This window comes from Oryctolagus cuniculus, chromosome 19, assembly GCF_051225735.1.
Source record: "Oryctolagus cuniculus isolate XC-2025 breed Fujian yellow rabbit chromosome 19, ASM5122573v1, whole genome shotgun sequence".
NCBI classification, from domain to species: Eukaryota; Metazoa; Chordata; class Mammalia; order Lagomorpha; family Leporidae; genus Oryctolagus; species Oryctolagus cuniculus.
The window spans coordinates 22,785,608-22,805,876 of record NC_142885.1 but is presented as its reverse complement, the minus strand read 5'-3'; the positions used below and the strand labels follow the sequence as shown (position 1 = coordinate 22,805,876).

The following is a 20,269-nucleotide window of genomic DNA, read 5'->3' as shown; positions in this document are numbered from 1 at the left end:
CATGTGGCATCTGTCCTTAATGTGTTGTCCAATGTGAATTAATGCTATAAGTAGTACTCAAACAGTATTTTACACTTGTGTTTCTGTGTGGGTGCAAACTGATGAAATCTTTATTTAATATATACTGAATCAATCTTCTGTATATAAAGATAATTGAAAATGAATCTTGATGTGAATGGAATGGGAGAGGGAGCGGGAGATGGGAGGGGTGGAAGTGTAAGGGAAATTATGTGTGTGGGGGGAGCCATTGTAATCCATAAACTGTACTTTGGAAATTTATATTTACTAAATACAAAAATGAAAAAGAAAAAAGAAAAAAAGAAAGGAAATCTAAATGTCCAACAAACATATGTAGAAATGCTAAGTATCACTACCCATCAGGGAAATGCAAATCGATATTACAATTACCTTGAAGATGTGAGGGAAAAGGCACCCTAATCCACTGCTGGTGGGAATGTAAACTGGTATCACCACTGTGGAAGACAGTATGGAGATAAGTCAGAAATCTGAATATAGACGTAGCATATGAGCCAGCCACTCCAGCTCTGGGAATGCACCCAAGGGGAATGAAATCAGCATAAAAAAAGAGTTCTCTCTGTCCCCACATTTACCACAGCTCAATTCACAAGAGCAAACATATGCCATCAGCCAAAATGCTGATCACCTCAAGACTGAATAAAGACATTACGGGCTATGGACACCATACATGCGTCTGCAGACTGCATAGCCTGGCTATTGTGCATCCTACTGCAATACGCATAGGCCTGTGAAAGCCTCTCTGTCTACACAATGATTGCGTTTCCTTCAATATGTTCCCAGTAGTGGGTACACCCATAGAGTTTTCCATATTGACAGGACCAATTTCACATGAGAAATTGTATTGCTCTACAGGTATATATTACAGAATACAGACATCGGATCCATAAACCCAATTTTGCCTTCAAACACTAGAACAGCAAAGTAAATCTGAAGAAACTGGAAGGAGGAAAATGATTCAAACGGAAATAAAGTCAACGGCATAGAAAATATCACAACAAAAATTCAGTGAGACCAAAATACAGTTCTTGAAAACTCAGTGAAACTGACACTATGTTTATACACATGAAACAAGCAAAAAAGAGAACAGACTCAAATAACTTAACAAGAGAAATGACAGAGAGGACATTACTAACAACCTTACTAAAATAATAATCAAAAACACTATGGAAAAATGAAGGCACAAGAATTTGGTCAATGTAGATACAGTAGATTCTCAGAAAGAAATAAACCCCCAAAATGAATGTAGTCAAACTAGAAATTGTGAATATACTTTTAAATTGAAATGAGACTCTATTAGCAGGGAAACCAAAAACCAAACACAAAAAATGAATATAATTCCAGGACCACAAGGCTTCACCAGTGAGAACTCCCAGTTACAGGGTAATTAAAATCCATGATTCACAAATCCTTCCAAAAAGGAGATTAAGAGGGAAAACATCCAATTTTCTTCCATCAGACCAGCATTATCCCAACATCAAAAACAAACACATAATAAAGAAAGTGGCATATAAATATCTGTCATGGCCGGCGCCGCGGCTCACTAGGCTAATCCTCCGCCTAGCGGCGCCGGCACACCAGGTTCTAGTCCCGGTCGGGGCGCCGGATTCTGTCCCGGTTACCCCTCTTCCAGGCCAGCTCTCTGCTGTGGCCAGGGAGTGCAGTGGAGGATGGCCCAGGTGCTTGGGCCCTGCACCACATGGGAGACCAGGATAAGCACCTGGCTCCTGGCTCCTGCCATCGGATCAGCGCGGTGCACCGGCCGCAGCGCGCCGGCCACGGCGGGCATTGGAGGGTGAACCAACAGCAAAGGAAGACCTTTCTCTCTGTCTCTCTCTCTCACTGTCCACTCTGCCTGTCAAAAAAATAAAAATAAAAAAATAAATAAATAAAAAAAAACTGTCATGAATCTGTCATAATCCTGAACAAATTGCCAAATGCGATCCAGAAGCACAACCAAAGCTTAGCTCACAGTGCGCAACTGAGAGTTACTCCAGGAATTCAAGGATGGCTACCATACAAAATCAATATATCCCAGAACAGAATCAACAAGAGAAAAGGCCACACATTATCCCTACAGACACAGAAAAACTATTTCACAAAAACTTCCATTACTTTCTCTGATATTAAAAAAAAAAAAAATCATCAAATTAGGAACGGAAGGTACACCTCGGCCTGACAAGGCTCTTTCATGAAAAACCCACAGAGCGCTAACATCACACCCAATGCCAGGAACCCGAAACTGTCCTGACCAGGACACAGACATGCATTTTTGCTCTCGTTCCATCAACAGTCTCAGAGGTCTAGAGCAGGGCAGCTGGGCCCTCAAAAAGCAAACAGAAGGGAACGCATGGCCCTTCAGGGAGGAGACCGAGCCACCTCTGCTCTCACACAGCTGCTCGCACACTGGGGACCCTTCCAGACTGTCCACACAGCACAACCGACCGCGACTATACCTGCGCCTTTGGGACACACGAGCAACAGGCACGCCTGCAGCCAAGACCCCCAGCGGGAAACCGCAACAGCCACGCGTCACTCACCTCCAAGGGGGCCTGGTCTGCTGGCGGGACAGCCATTGCTTCCAGAAGGGGCTGAAGAAGAAAAATACCACATTTCTGTTGGCTGCAGACCAGTGCAGGGAGCTGCCCCACCGGGCTGTGCCCTCTACATTCCCTCCTTCTCACCATTAAACAGCCCAGCGAGGCAGGCTGGGAAAATTGTAGGACACCTGGTGCCACTTAGTATAGCCACTAATGCCATCAGGTGACCTTGACAGACAACAAATTACAAGGACTTCTTGGCTCCACGTGGGGGGCCTCTGCATCCAGGCAGAGCCTTGTAGCAAGAGCGCTTTGGGAACACATGTGCAATGCACACAGAGGAACACGGGAGGGTACGGTAGGAATGAATGAATAAGGGCCTCTGGCTTCTTGCTTCCATGAGTCAGTGTGGCCCTGTGGTGACAGATAAAGAAAGAACGGCTGTGGTTCCCTGGCAGTAAGTATCTCAGCAAGGGGACCACCTGTGTTCAAGGCCAGTATCTCCCTCCAGACCCTCCCCTTGCCCACCGCCTTAATACAGGTCAAGCTGCATGGCTGGAAGAAATCCCAAGCAAAGACGTGAGCCAACACTCTGGCCTGTCTGTCCTGGTGGACACTCAGTCAGGGAAGAGTTATCCTTTCCCTAAATCCTGCCCTTCATAGCTCAAGCTGCAGATCCTCTCTGTTAAAGTCTGTCCCCCTAGAGTCAACCAAACCACACTCAGACCTGACCAGAGTAGCTACAGATCCCGGGGGGCTCATGCTCAGGGCAGCTGAGGACATGAAGACCACCACACAGACCACAGATCCCGCCAAAGGTGGGCTGCAAGTCTGAACCACAGGCGGTGTGAGCAGTGCGATGACAGTGCGAGCCACTGCTCAGAGGGAACCAATTCAAGACCCAGCCCTGGCATAGCCACCAGATGCCAGTGACACAGCTGTCATAACAGCTCATCTTCTCTCCTAGGCCAAGCAAGGATGCACCCCAGAGCTTCTCGCCCCTGCCACAGCAGGAGCCCTGCTCTTCCTGGTGTGAAATAGCATGCAGGGACTGCACTGGTCTGCAGCCAACAGAAATGTGGTATGCATCACTCCTCTCCTGGATGCCATTCCCAGCCTTGGGACCACGGTTCAACTGTGGCCAGACACACGGTGGTAGTGGCAACAGGGAGCACACACTTTATCGGCACCTGTCACTGCATGGGCTGCCCTATCCTCCTCTGGCAAGGCAACTGCTTGGGAGCTGGAGACAAGGGACTGCAGCAGGAGTGACAGCTGCTCTGAATAGGCCTTGTCATTCTCTCCCTAGCATGTCACCCACTAAGAATATTTTTACTGTTAGGCCTCAGCTAAGGGATATTATCAGAACAAGTAAGTGAAGGCATAGAAAGACAGTTGACAAGAAGGCCCTTTTACTGAAGTAATTACAGACAACTTTTTTAATTTGAGGAAAGGAACAGTGGAGCACAGGAAGCACATGGAAGTCCTAATACACACGACCTGAAAGATCTTCACTGTGACCCACCGCAGTCAAATTCTTCACACTCCAACATGAAGACAAGATTCTAAAATCATACAAGAGAAACACCAGACCCTTTTTAGAAGATCTCTGATTAGAATCACATCTGACTTCTCATCAGACACCCTATTACGGGCTAGGAGAAAGTGGGGAGATGTATGCCAAGTCTTAAAAAAAAAAGAGCTGTTAACCAAAAATAAAGTACTTTGCAAATCTCTCACTTATGAAACAAGATAAAATAAAAAATTAGAGCCTGGTGAGGACATATCGTCTGGCCTCTTGACACACACTTATTCTGCTCCACAATAAACTTTCCACTTCAGCTTCCTGTGACTTTCTGAAATATCCACCTGTATCTACTCAAGACATTGAATCCAGTTATAAATCCTCCAACAATGAAAATGATAAGCCCTCATATCCAATACCACTTCACTAGGCCATAAAGCAAGTCTCAGCAAATTCAAAAGAATTAGAATCATACCATGAGCTTCTCAGACCACAGTGGAATGAAGGTGGAAATTAGCAACTCAGGAATCCCTGGAGCATATGCAAACACATGGAGATTGAACAACATGTTCCTGAATGAACACTGGGTCATTCAAGAAATCAAAAGAGAAATCAAAAACTCTCTGGAAGTAAATGAGGATAAAGACACAACATATCAAAAATTATAGAATATGTCAAAAGCAGTGTTGAGAGGAAAGTTTATAGCAATAGGTGCCTACATCAAGAAATTGGAAAGGCACCAAATAAATGAGCTTTCGATTCATCTCAAGGATCTAGAAAAACTGCAGAAAACCAGACCCAAATCTAGTAGGAGAAGAGAAATAATTAAAATCAGAGAAGAAATCAATAGGATTGACTCCAAAAAATTTACAAAAAAATCAGCCAAACGAGGAGCTGGTTTTCAGAAAAAATAAACAAAATTGTCACCCCATTGGCACAACTAACTAAAAAAAGAAAAGACTCAAATCAATAAAATCAGAGATGAAAAAGGAAAAATAACAACAGACACCACAGAAATAAAAAGAATCATCAGAAAGTACTACAAGGACGTGTATGCCAGCAAACAGGGAAATCTACCAGAAATAAACAGTAATAAAGGTCCTCCCAACAAAGAAAAGCCCAGGACCAGATGGATTCACTGCTGAATTCTACCAGACATTTAAAGAACTAACTCTAATTCTTCTCAAACTATTCAGAACAATCGAAAAAGGGGGAATCCTCCCAAATTCTTTCTATGAATCCAGCATCACCTTAATTCCTAAGCCGGCAAAAGATGCAGCATTGAAAGAAAATTACAGACCAATATCCCTGATGAACATAGATGCAAAAATCCTCAATAAAATTCTCGCCAATAGAATGCAACAACACATCAGAAAGATCATCCACCCAGACCAAGTGGGATTTATCCCTGGTATGCAGGGATGGTTCAATGTGTGCAAATCAATCAATGCGATACACCACATTAACAGACTGCAGAAGAAAATCCATATTGTTATCTCAATAGACGCCGAGAAAGCATTTGATAAAACACGACACCCATTCATGATGAAAACCCTAAGCAAACTGTGTATAGAAGAAACATTCCTCAATACAATCAAAGCAATTTATGAAAAACCCACGGCCAGCATCCTATTGAATGGGGAAAGTTGGAAGTATTTCCACTGAGATCTGGTACCAGACAGGGATACCCACTCTCACCACTGCTATTCAACATAGTTCCTGAGGTTTTAGCCAGAGCTGTTAGGGAAGAAAAAGAAATTAAAGGGATACAAATTGGGAAGGAAGAACTCAAATTATCCCTCTTTGCAGATGATATGATTCTTCATTTAGGGGACCCAAAGAACTCTACTAAGAGACTATTGGGACTCATAGAAGAGTTTGGCAAAGTAGCAGGGTATAAAATCAATGCACAAAAATCAACAGCCTTTGTATACACAAGCAATGCCACGGCTGAGAAAGAACTGCTAAGATCAATCCCATTCACAATAGCTACAAAAACAATCAAATACCTTGGAATAAACTTAACCAAGGATGTTAAAGATCTCTATGATGAGAATTACAAAACCTTAAAGAAAGAAATAGAAGAGGATACCAAGAAATGGAAAAATCTTCCATGCTCATGGATTGGAAGAATCAATATCATCAAAATGTCCATTCTCCCAAAAGCAATTTATAAATTCAATGTAATACCAATCAAGATACCGAAGACCTTCTTCTCAGATCTGGAAAAATTGGTGCTGAAATTTATATGGAGGCACAAGAGACCTCTAATAGCTAAAGCAATCTTGTACAACAAAAACAAAGCCGGAGGCATCACAATACCAGATTTCAGGACATACTACAGGGCAGTTGTAATCAAAACAGCATGGGACTGGTACAGAAACAGATGGATAGACCAATGGAACAGAATTGAAACCCAGAAATCAACCCAAACATCTACAGCCAACTTATATTTGATCAAGGATCTAAAACCAATTCCTGGAGCAAGGACAGTCTATTCAATAAATGGTGCTGGGAAAACTGGATTTCCACGTGCAGAAGCATGAAGCGAGACCCCTACCTTACACCTTACACAAAAATCCACTCAACATGGATTAAAGACCTAAATCTACGACCTGACACCATCAAGTTACTAGAGAACATTGGAGAAACCCTTCAAGATATTGGCACAGGCAAAGAGTTTCTGGAAAAGACCCGGGAGGCACAGGCAGTCAAAGCCAAAATCAACTATTGGGATTGCATGAAATTGAGAAGTTTCTGTACTGCAAAAGAAACAGTCAGGAGAGTGAAGAGACAACCGACGGAATGGGAAAAAATATTTGCAAACTAAGCAACTGATGAAGGGTTAATAACCAGAATCTACAAAGAGATCAAGAAACTCCAAACAACAAAACAAACAACCCACTTAAGAGATGGGCCAAGGACCTCAATAGACATTTTTCAAAAGAGGAAATCCAAATGGCCAACAGGCACATGAAACAATGTTCACGATCACTAGCAATCAGGGAAATGCAAATCGAAACCACAATGAGGTTTCACCTCACCTTGGTGAGAATGGCTTACTTTCAGAAATCTACCAACAACAGATCCTGGCGAGGATGTGGGGAAAAAGGGACACTAACCCACTGTTGGTGGGAATGCAAACTGGTTAAGCCACTATGGAAGTCAGTCTGGAGATTTCTCAGAAACCTGAATAGAACCCTACCATACAACCCAGCCATCCCACTCCTTGGAATTTACCCAAAGGAAATTAAATTGGCAAACAAAAAGGCTGTCTGCACCTTAATGTTTATTGCAGCTCAATTCACAATAGCTAAGACCTGGAATCAACCTAAATGCCCATCAACAGTAGACTGGATAAAGAAATTATGGGACATGCACTCTATAGAACACTATACAGCAGTCAAAAACAATAAAATCCGGTCATTTGCAACAAAATGGTGGAATGTAGAACACATCATGCTGAGTGAATCAAGCAAGTCCTAAAGGGAGAAATATCATATGTTCTCCCTGATTGGTGACAACTAACCGAGCACCAAAAAGGAAACCTGGTGAAGTGAAATGGAAACTACGAGAAACAGTGACTTGATCAGCCCTTGTCCGGACTGTTGATGTACAATTTCATACTTTACCCCTCTTAGCATTTTTTTGTTCTACTTAATACTATTGGTTGAACTCTGTAATTAACACACAATTATTCTTAGGGGTTTAAAGTTAACTGAAAAGTGATCCCTGTTAAATATAAGAGTGGGAATAAGAGGGAGGAGATGTACAATTTGGGACATGCTCAAGCTGACTTGCCCCAAATGCTGGAGTTAGAAATGTGCCAGGGCATTCTAACACAATCCCATCAAGTTGGCATGTACCAATGCCATCTAACCAGTCCAAGTGAACAATTTCAGGTCACAATAGATCATAATGATAAGTCTAAGAGTCAAAGGGATCACACAAACAAGATTAGTGTCTGCTAATACTAACTGATAGAATCAAAAAGGGAGAGAACGATCCAACATGGGAAGCGGGATACACAGCAGACTCATAGAATGGCAGATGTTCTAAACAGCACTCTGGCCTCTGAATTAGCCCTTAAGACATTTGGATATGGCTGAAGAGCCCATGAGAGTATTTTAGGCATGGAAAGCCAAGACACTCAGGCTAAAAAAAAAAAAAAAAAAAGAAAAAGAAAAAAAACAACCTAAAGGAAAGATCTCTGTGAGTGAGATCTCAGTAGAAAGAACCGGCCATCAAAGAAGGAGGTCCCTTTCTCTGAAGAGAGGACAGAACTTGCACTTTGACTATGACCTTGTCGAAATAAGATTGAAGTCAGCGAACTCAAAAGGCTTCCATACCCTTGGCAACTCATGACTGGAGCCTAGGGAGATTACTGACACCTTAAACAAGAGTGTCAATTTGTTAAGTCAACAACAGGAGTCACTGTGCACTTACTCCTCATGTAGGATCTCTGTCCTTAATGTGTTGTTCAATGTGAATTAAAGCTATAAGTAGTACTCAAACACTATTTTACACTTTATGTTCTGTGTGGGTGAAACTGATGAAATCCTTACTTAATATATACTAAGTTGATCTTCTGTATATAAAGATAATTGAAAATGAATCTTCATGTGAATGGAATGGGAGAGGGAGCAGGAGATGGGAGGGTTGTGGGTGGGAGGGAAGTTATGGGGGAAAGCCATTGTAATCCATAAACTGTACTTTGGAAATTTATATTTACTAAATAAAAGTTTAAAAAAAATCAATTGTATAGTACCATCATCAACAGGTAGACACTGATTTGAAAATTAAAATAGCCTACTGAAAAGAAAACTCTATCAATAAAATACACAGCATGTTGGCTGAAGATTAAAATGCTGATGAAGGAAACTAAAGAAGATCTAAGTAAATACGCTGTGCATTGGACTGGAAGACTGAATATTATTAATATAACATTTCTTCTAAAATGGTTCTAGGTTCAACACCATTTAAATAAAAAACAAAACAAAACAAACAAAAAAAAACAACCAACGGAAAAAAACCTCCAGCAAGAGGTTTTTGAGAAAAAAAAAACAAACATGAATGTAGTTAGGAAAACTCAAGACAATTGACTATCAACTTCACCATGAAAAACAAGGAACTGGGTGAAATGACAACTGTCTTTGCAGACTTTCAATAAACCTACAATAACCAAGACCTTGCTTTGGGATTCCTGAAACAACAGAAGAAACACATTTCAACAGAGTAGGATAGTGAATCCAAAAGTAAACCTCATCCCAAAATACATAAGCGACCATTGTTAAAACTACAAAGAGAAATAAACAAAGGCACTATTACACTCACAGACGTCAAGACATCTCTTTCGTTACCAGATCAGCAGTCAGACCATCAGTAAGGATGTAGCTGAACAGAACAGCACCTGAATCAACCAAGTGTTGAACGGATCCTTCGAGGATGTTCTGTCCACAGCACCGCAACACAACACTCTTCTCAGACCCACATGGCACATCCACTCTGTGGAGCTGCTGGGACTCGAACCAACGCCCATGTGGGATGCTGGTACATGCAGGGGTGGCTTCATCCACTATGCCACGGCTGCTCCCACCCCACCCCCCAACCCCCATCAACCCAGGCTATTCCAACTTGAGATCCAGCTGCCTGCTCAAATGCCTAGGAAAGCAGAGGAAGCACCCCAAGGACCTGGGCCACCTTAACTCGCACTGCAGTACTGGATAAAGTACCTGGCCTCACCTCCCGCCTAGCCCAGCCTCGGCCATTGTAGCCACCTGGGGTGTGAATCCATACCCTGAAGATCTCTCCTGCACCGCCTCATCTAGAACTCTGCCTTGCAAACCAATTATTCCATAGGAAAAAAAAAATACTTAGTACTTACTGTGAGGTGCCAGAATTTTGGACAGGCTGGAACAGAGCACAGAGGGATTCTTGGCGTTTCTCTAAGCTTCTGCTTTCTCCTCCATGTGTGCAGTCTGAAAATTCACCGGATTACATTCCAATTAATTCAAGCACCCCGTGCCCCCGTGTTCCTGCACACACAACCTTACACTGCTGAACAACCTGGAGCAGAGAGGCCGTGAGTCAAGGCCTCTTCTACGGACGCCAAGGCTACATCTGGCCAGGCACAGAAAACCCCCCAAACTGACCCAGCTCCCAACCCCCCTCCCACACAACCCCCGGGGCTCCCGTCACTCTCTCCCTCCTTTCCTCTCCCCACACGCCTTTCTCCCCCTCCCTTCCTCGCCTCCCCACCTTCATTCTCTCCACTTCCTCTCTTCTCCCGCCTCTCCTTTGTCCTCCCTCTCCTCCACCTTCTACCCAGTGACACCCCACACACACCCCCTCCCCGCACTCTGCACCTCGAGCCACGCCTACCCCGTGACGGGAAGTCCACCGTGCCGAATCCCCTCACAAAGAGCATTTCTGTTCCTCAGGAACAGAGTCCTGAGGTGTAGTCTTCGGGAAGGGGCCGAAGCAGAGGACCGCGCCTGGAAGTTTCCAGAAGCCCAAGGAACTGATGCGGCCGCCTCGGGCCGCAGCCTCACCTGATCCTGGCCTGAGCCTGGGAGGCCCTGGACTCCTCAGGTTTGGCCACCAGCGTCAAAGACGGCTCCTCAAGGCTCGCTCAAGCCGTGGGCAGGAGTGGGCACGGCCCTGACTCGCACCCATGCACTGAGGGCAGAAGCGGCCACGCCTGTGGGTGCACTTCTGGGTCAAAGCACCGGGCGCAGGCGCACTCCTCACTGGCCATCGCCATGGCGCCACGGGACGCATCTGTGCACTGCCGCATCCCGCGCCTGAAACCACAGGCCCGCCTCAGTCAGCTGCTCTTGCTCCAGGTTGTGATCCAGGGAGGCAGCCGCTGAGGCCTGGGTACTCTGGACCCTGGCTCGCTGCCTCCCTGCCTCCCTGCCTCCCTGCCTCCCTGCCTCCCTGCCTCCCTGCCTCCCTGCCTCCCTCCCTCCCTCGTGGGAGTCCTGAATGGAGCTCCTGCCTCCTGACTTCTGCCTGATCCAGTGCTGGCTGTCAAAGCCGTTTGGGGAGAGAAGCAGTGCAGGGGGCATCGCCAGCACTCTTTCTCTCTCTCTCAGTGATCGTCCATCTGCGGGTTCACCCCTCAGGTGGCTACAAAGGCCAGGGCTGGGACAGGACAAAGAAGAAGCCAAGGACTTTTTTTCTGGTGCTCCATTCTGGGTTCAGGGGCTTAAGTCCTTGGGCCGTCTCTGCTTTCCCAGGCATGTTAGCAGACAGCTGGATCCCAGGGGGAACAGCTTCTGGGAGGGGCCGGCGCTGGGGGATAGCAGGTCAAGCCACTGCCTGCAGTGCCAGCATCCCATATGACGCCGGTTCGAGTCCCAGCTGGTCCACTTCTGATGCAGTTCTCTGCTATGGTCTGGGAAGGCAGTCGAAGATGGCCCAAGTCCTGGGGACCTGTCCCCATGCAGGAGACCCCAGGGAGGCTCCTTGCTCCTAGCTCCTCACCCTGAATCCTCTCAGCGCCAGCCATTGCAGCCAACTGTGGAGTGGACCAGCAGATGGATAACCTCTCCCTCTCTCTCTCTCTGCCATTCTGCCTCTGCCTCTCATCCTCTCTGTGTGTAACTCTGAATTTCAAATAAATAAATAAGACTTTTTTAAAAAGTAAAACCTAGCTCATTGTAAAGAAAATACTACATCAAGGCCAACTACTTGAGTTTATCTAGAATTTGATACTATATGCATTACATACCCCATTAACACAGAATTTGAAAAAGAATTTAACTCAGTCTTAGAAAAGATTCTGGTACCCATTCATTCTCTTCTTCCTTACAAACATTCTGTGTGGCATTATCTCTGACTTGCACATGAGGAAATCTTTGTAATTTATTTATTCAGACTATGTACCCATTCACACAAGGGGTAGAGATACCTGTGATCTGCAGAGTTCTTCACCGAACACAGGTCTGCTTCCCCATCTCTGCCCTCCACATTCTAGCCCTGCCTTTGAAATAGGACAAATCGTGTCTTCCACAAAGCAAAACAGAATACAGAAAGGTATCCTCTGAGGTCACTGTTGACATTTTCTATTCTCCTGTATATAGGAGATCCAAAAGACTCCACTAAAAGAATATCAAAACTCAAGAGTAGAGTTTGGTACAGTGGCAGGATAGAAAATCAACAGCTTTTGTATACACAGACAAGGTCATGATTGAGAAAGGATTTTGAAGACCAATCCCATTCACATATCTACAAAGAAAATAAAATAGGTTGGAATAAATTTAACCAAGGATGTCCAATATCTGAGAACTATAAAAGATTAATGAAGAGGACACCAAAAAAAAAAAAAAAAAAAACACTCCACAAAGTGAAGCAGCAACTAACAGAATGGTAGAACTTAATCTGCAATGTATGCAGCTGATAAAGGGTTTACTACCAGATATTTTCAAGAAACTCAACAACAGCAAAACAAACCACCCACTCAAGAAATGGGCAAATGGCTTCAACAGGCATATTTCAATCAACCAAAATGCTGATCAACTGAAAAGTGAATTACGAAGTTATGGTCTATGTATACCATACATACATATACATACTGCATAGCCTGGCTATTGTGCATCTTGCTGCAATAAGCATAGGCTTGTGCATCCCTCTGTTACATAATGATTTAATTTCCTTCAGTATGTTCCCAGTAGTGGCGACATCCTTAGAGTTTTCCATGTTGACAGGCCTAATTTCACATGAGGAATTTTATTGCTATACAGGTATATATTAAGGAATACAGATATCAGATCAGTAAACCAAATTTTACCTTAAAACACTAGAACAGCAAAGTAAATCTTAAGATGACCATTAGTGTGAACCAGGACACAGGACCTATGTTAACAAATCACAGCATGAGGCCACAGAGTTAGTATGAAATGTCCTTAGTGACACAGGACAAGTCCTTGTGGTGATGCACCCAACAAAGGTAAGCCCAAAGAAAAGGACCACCGGTTTTCACCAGCTACCACCTCTCTCATACCCCATGTCTCTAACTGCTAGAACCTAGGGTTCCAACCCCAGGAGGAACATGGCTCTGGGGCAAACAGAGCAGGTTTTGAACTGGGGCTTTATTGTTCTTGATATATGGCCTAGTGCAGGTTCCCACCTCATACAGTTTCATATTTAAAAGGGGATCAGCAGTGCCTTCCTCACAGAGCTTTGAAGAGGATTAGACAGTACAATGTGGTGTAATTAAATAAAACTCTTGCTTTCCCTCTTTGTGTTCTTATTTAGAAATGAAACATGGTACATTAAGAAGCCTGACTATTGAAAGGGCTAAAAGGAAACCTGTTGAAGTGAAACCGACACTATGCAAAACAATGACCCGATCAGCCCTTGCCTGACTGTCAAGGAACAACTTACTATTTTATTATTTTTGTATTTTTTGGTCCTACTTAATATCATTGGTTGAACTCTTTAATTAACACACAATTATTCTTAGGCATTTAAAATTAACTCAAAAATGATCCCTGTTAAATATGAGAGTGGGAATAAGAGAAGGAGGAGATGTACAGTTCGGCACCTGCTCACTCAGACTTACCCCTAATGGTAGAGCTATAAACGTGCTAGGGGATTCCAATTCAATCCCATCAAGGTGTCATGAACCAATGCCATCTCACTAGTCAAAGTGATCAGTTTCAATTCATAATTGATCATAATGATAGGATTAAATGTCAAAGGGATCACATAAATAAGACTAGTGTCTGCTAACAATAACTGATAGACTTACAAAGGAGGAGAATGCTCCAACATGGGAAGCAGAATACACAGCAGACTCATAGAATGACAAATACCCTAAACAGCACTTTGGCCTCAAAATCAGTACTTAAGGCATTCGGATCTGGCTAAAAAGCCCATGAGAGTGATTTAGGCATGGAAAGACAAGACATTCTGGAAAAAAAAGAGGAACTAAATAAAAGATCTCTGTGAATGAGATCCCAGCAGAATGAACAGGCCATCAAAGAAGGACGTACCTTTCTCTGAAGGGAGGAGAGAACTTCCACTTTGACTGTGGCCTTGTCTAAATAAGATCGGATCCGGTGAACTCAAGAGGCTTCCATAGCCTTGGCAGCTCAAGACAAGTGCCTCACATGATTACTGACATCATAAATAAGAGTGTCAATTGTTAAATCAACAACGGGAGTTACTGTGCACCTACTTCCCATGTAGGATATCTCTGTCCTTAATGTGTTGTACTATGTGAATTAACGGTAAAACTACTACTCAAACAATACTCTACACTTTGTGTGTCTGTGTGGGTGCAGTCTGTTGAAATCTTTACTTAGTATATACTGAGTTGATATTCCGTATATAAATATAATTGAAAATGAATCTTGATGAAGAATGGGATGGGAGAGGGACTGGGAGACGGGACGGTTGCGGGTGGGAGGGAGGTTACAGAGGGAAGAACTGCAATAATCCAAAAGTTGTACTTTGGAAATTTATATTTATTTATTTTTTATAGACTTTATTTATTTACTTATTTGAGAGGTAGAGTTACAGACAGTGAGAGAGAGAAACAGAGAGAAAGGTCTTCCTTCCATTGGTTCGCCCCCCAAATGGCCACTACAGCTGGTGCACTGCACCAGTCTGAAGCCAGGTGCCAGGTGCTTCCTCCTGGTGTCCCACGTGGGTGCAGGCGCCCAAGCACCTGGGCCATCCTCCACTGCACTCCTGGGCCCAGCAGAGAGCCAGACTGGAAGAGGAGCAGCCAGGACTAGAACCCGGTGCCCATATGAGATGCTGGCGCCGCAGGCGGAGGATTAGCCAAGTGAGCCACAGCACCAGCCCCCGAAAATTTATAATTATTAAATAAAAGTTGGAAAAAAAGAAAGGGTTTCATGAATGCCACTCTGTTACAATCTCCTTTCTTGTCCATCTTACCTTTGTTCTTGTGACCAGACCCTTCATTAACCATCACTTCCTGTCCCAAGGCCCACCAGTGAGTGTGTTGTTAGTTCTGCATATCTGAACACCAGCTGTGTACCAGGGACTACAGGAATGAAAGCAGAGAGACAAAGTCTTGTCCTGGACAAGCTCACAGTCTTATACAAGATATGGGTATTTAGCAAAAAAATGGTGATAAAATGGGTTAAGTACGTTATGTATATAGGTAGTGTGTTACAGAAGCTCTGGATACTTAGCTCTGCCTGGGGGGATGAGAGAAAAGTATCAAAGAGAAGGAAGACCCTTGAGTTGGATATCTTGAAACATGGCTAGGAGTTTCTCAAGCTGAAAACATTGAGGAACATCAAGTAGTGACTGCCTATATGCAGAACCATGACAAGTCTGGCATGACAGAAGCATGGGCTGTTTGGGAGGAGGGCGGCTTGGAATAGGAAGTTGTGAACAGATCTGAGAATGAGGCCTTGGAATCCCCTCTAAGGGATTAGGGCTTTGGCAAGTATGCAAGAGATGAGAAAAGATCAGACAGAGTCACCTGTGATTTCTAGGAAAATGCAGGTGGTGTGCAGGCCTGAAGCAGAAAAAGCCTGGAAGAAAGAATCCAGACAGAAGTAATAGTTATCAGCAGATGTTCAGCTTTGGTCTGAGGCAAGTCAGACGGAGCCACCACTGCAGAGATCCAGTGCAATGTGTGGAGCAGGTTTAAAGGGAAGAGGAGGCCGGCGCCATGGCTCACTAGGCTAATCCTTGTGGCGCCAGCACACCGGGTTCTAGTCCCGGTCGGGGCGCCGGATTCTGTCCCGGTTGCCCCTCTTCCAAGCCAGCTCTCTGCTGTGGACAGGGAGTGCAGTGGAGGATGGCCCAGGTGCTTGGGCCCTGCACCCCATGGGAGACCAGGAGAAGTACCTGGCTCCTGCAATTGGATCAGCGCGGTGTGCCGGCCGCAGTGCGCCAGCCGCGGCGGCCATTGGAGGGTGAACCAACAGTCAAAGGAAGACCTTTCTCTCTGTCTCTCTCTCTCACTATTCACTCTGCCTGTCAAAAATAAAAAAAATTGGCTGGTGCCACGGCTCACTAGGCTAATCCTCCGCCTAGAGGCGCCGGCACACCAGGTTCTAGTCCCGGTCGGGGCGCCGCATTCTGTCCCGGTTGCCCCTCTTCCAGGCCAGCTCTCTGCTGTGGCCAGGGAGTGCAGTGGAGGATGGCCCAGGTGCTTGGGCCCTGCACCACATGGGAGACCAGGAAAAGCACCTGGCTCCTGGCTCCTGCCATCGGATCGGCGCGGTGCGCCGGCCGCAGCGCGCCGGCCGCGGCAGCCATTGGAGGGCGAACCAATGGCAAAGGAAGACCTTTCTCTCTGTCTCTCTCTCTCACTGTCCACTCTGCCTGTCAATAAAAATAAAATAAAATAAAAAATAAATAAATAAATAAAATTTTAAAAAATTAAAAAATAAAAAATAAAAAAAAGGGAAGAGGAAGTTTGTGGTACCCACAAGACACTCAAGTGTGTGTCTCTAACAGGCAGGTGGCAATGGAGATTTGGATCTCATGGTGAAGGCTGATGATGGAGACACTACTTTGGAAGGCAGTCTCATAAAAACATTGGTTGAAGCCACAAGAGTAAGATCACCTCAAGAGAAATGGGGCACCCAAAAGGAGCAAAGCATTTCAGATGTGGTCTGAAATGATAGGTAATGCACAAGTAAGAGAGAAGGGAGAGAAGTACAAAGAATCCATCAAGGATAGCACAAAGTAGGCAGCCACACACAAGGAGTCAAGTCACAGGGTTATATTTGTAGAATAAACCAGTGGATGGAGAATCTCCCTCTCTACTATCCCCTCTTCCCTCCTCCCTCGCCTTTTTCCTCTCCCTGCTTCCCTCTCCCCTCCCCTCTGTCCTCTGTCCTCCATCCTCTCTCCTCTCTCCCTCCTATCCATTCCCAACCAGCTCCCACCCTTTCAAACAATTTTAAAAATACATTTGTACAGAAAGATTTCTTTGGATGCTGAGTGGAAAACATATTACAGAGGAAAAGATTACTGATAGAAGAAATCAGCTCAGAGGTCACTGAATTCAGTCAAGAGAATTATGGTGGGCTGGGCTACGGTTGGGGTTATAACCAGGCATTTGGGGCATCCAGGGTACAGAATTTATGTAGGCACCTGCTCTATGAGCCATGCAAGAACAGAGTTCAGCTTTGCCTTGGCTTAGAGTGGTGGCAGATATAGGCAGGTTGAAGATATATTTTGGTGGTGAAATCAAATTTATTGTGCAGATTCTTGGGTTCCTAAGTAACAGTTTTGAAAAACTATTAATGTTGGACGGCGCCGCAGCTCACTTGGATAATCCTCCACCTGTGGCACCGGCAATCTAGTCCTAGTTGGGGCAGCGGATGCTGTCCCACTTGCTCCTCTTCCAGAACAGCTCTCTGCTGTGGCCTGGAAAGGCAGTGGAGGATGGCCCAAGTGCTTGGGCCCTGCACCCACATGGGAAACCAGGAGGAAGTACCTGGCTGCTGGTTTCGCATCAGCGCAGTGCGCCAGCCATAGCAGCCATTTGCGGGGTGAACCAATGTAAAGGAAGACCTTTCTCTCTGTCTCTTTCTCTCACTGTCTAACTCTGCCTGTCAAAAAAAAGACTATTAATGCAACATATTATGGAGGATCTTAAATATCAAAGGTCTGATGTTTCACTTCCTCCCATAGCCTATCTAAATCAATACTCAAATGATATAAATCATAAGAAATACTCTCTTGTACTACTCCCAGACCATTTTCAATGTTTTACAAAATGTTCACATAGCAAATATGAAAAGCTTCAACACATTCTTCTTTTCTAATTTCTGCTGCAATAAATACATGAACAACATACCGATTTCTTCTGTACCCATCTTAAAAGTGGAGTCACTGACTTATATACTAATTTATGTTACTCATACATATTTTACTCTTATTTTTAATGAGATCATTGCCAGTACACACATTGTTTGCTTAGCTTTATTTTTACATTAAGCCAATGTCTGCCATGCAGCAATCAAAAAACTGACAGTAAATTATACGGGTTTGTAGTCCAATTTAGACTCTAGCTTCTTAGAATAACCCACCTTTTTTTTGACAGGCAGAGTGGACAGTGAGAGAGAGAGAGACAGAGAAAAAGGTCTTCCTTTTTCCTTAGGTTCACCCCACAATGGCCACTGCGGCCTCGAACACCACGTTGATCCAAAGGCAGGAGCCAGGTGCCTCTCCTGGTCTCCCATGTGGGCACAGGGCCCAAGGACTCGGGCCATCTTCCAATGCACTCCCGGGCCACAGCAGAGAGCTGGACTGGAAAAGGAGCAACCGGGACAGAATCCAGCGCCCCAAACGGGACTAGAACCCGGGGTGCCAGTGCCACAGGCGGAGGATTAGCCTAATGAACCATGGTGCCAACCAGAATAACCCACTTTTCTGATGGCTTTCATGAAGTCTTTCTGTACTACAAAATTATGATCAGCACGAATTGCAAACATACCAGCTTCAGTACAAACACTTTAGGTTTGCTCCAATAAAGCCATCTAAAAGGTTCATGCTTGCTTCATAATCTATTTCATAATGTTTTGTAATGGGAGCTGTGTGGATTTTCAATATATCTAACCTCGCTTGTTCATGTGGTAAATCAATATGTATTTTTCTGTCCAATCTTCCCAGACATAGCAAAACAGGATCCAGTGTATCTGGTCTGTTTGTAGCCATGGTCATTTTAACTCTATGCAGAGTATCAAACCCATCCATTTGATTTAGCAACTCTATTAAAGTTCTCTTAATCTGTCAGCTGATGTACCCTCAGGAAACCGACGACCACCAATCACATCTATTTCATCCATAAAAATGATGCATGTTTGATGGTCGGTCTCTGGCATAATAAAACATTTCTCTCATCAAACAGGCACTTTCACCAATCTATTTGTCTACAATAGAACTTGATACGACCTTTAAGAAGTTACAATCCAGCTGACTAGCAACAGTTCTCACCAAAAGCATTCTTCCTGTGCCTGGAGTTCCATATAACAAACAGCCTTTTGGAGGTATTACTCCTACATGCTGGGATAATTCTAGGTTTTTAAGAGGTAATTCTATTACCTCTCTTAAATTGGATCTGACAGCCCTCTAATCTCAGAGTAAAAAACATTCCCTGGGTTCCAATGAGGCATATTGTAAACCAGTGAATCCATCACTCCTGGCAAATCTCTCATGATACTTAGTGTAGTCATATCCAAAGAAGCTCTTGTTCCTGGATTCAGCTTACTTTTGTCAAGTTGTCTGTGACAGCCGACGATGTATCTTGGGGGTTGAGGAGTGAGAAGAAAGTTCTGGAATCAGATGCCAGTGCTGGCTGCACAACTTTGCACATGTGCTGCTAGTGAATGTTCACCTTAAAATGGTATAAAGGAACTAAGGTATACACCAAAGAGAACTGCTAATGAGTAATGTGAGTTAGCATTCATTCTGATCTAGTTCTCATGACTCCCCTTGCCCCAGCCCAAAGAAATAAGAGGTTGGGCTTAAGTTATGGGGATTACTGCTCCTCCGCAGGAAGCTGCAAAACCTAACGAGCACAGCCAGCCTTGCATGCGTGCACATGGGACTTTGAGACTGTGTCACTCTGTGGCTGCCTGGCTACAGTGCTGTGTGTGCATTTGTTCCTCTGTGCATGTGGTTTTTTGAAAACTGACAGTTAACATGCTGTCATGTTTCAAATAGATTTTGATGGACATACATAAAAAACTGTCATGGGGCTGGTATTGTGTCCCAACAGGTTAAGCCTCTGCCTGCAGCATCCCATTTGGGTGCTGGTTTGAGACCCACTGGCTAATTCACTTTCAAATTCAGATCTCTGCTAATGCACCTGGGAAAGCAGCAGAGGATGGCCCCAGTGCTTGGGCCCCAGCATCCACATGGGAGACCCAGAGGAAGCTCCTGGCTTTATCATGGCCCAATCCCGGCGATTGGGGTCATTTGGGGAGTGAACCAGCAGTTGGATGATCTCTGTGTGTCTCTCCTCCTCTCTCTGTTAACTCTGCCGTTCAAAGAAATAAGAAAACTTTTAAAAAAAGGACAGTCATAACTTTTAATATTTTCACCTTTCTTCATTCATTGAAGACACAAACAGACCTGTTCTATCAAACAGCTTATAAAACAGACCCTTAAACTGCATCTGATTTCAATGAGAGAGTCTGTATGCATTTTGTCAGACTTA

At 44.4% G+C, this 20,269-nt stretch overlaps 1 pseudogene; it reads right to left on the bottom strand.

Moving 5' to 3' along the window:
• Positions 1 to 18,086: 18,086 nt before the first annotated feature.
• On the bottom strand, positions 18,087 to 19,496 carry LOC149120414 (26S proteasome regulatory subunit 10B-like; annotated as a pseudogene).
• Between the last annotated feature and the right edge of the window lie 773 nt (positions 19,497 to 20,269).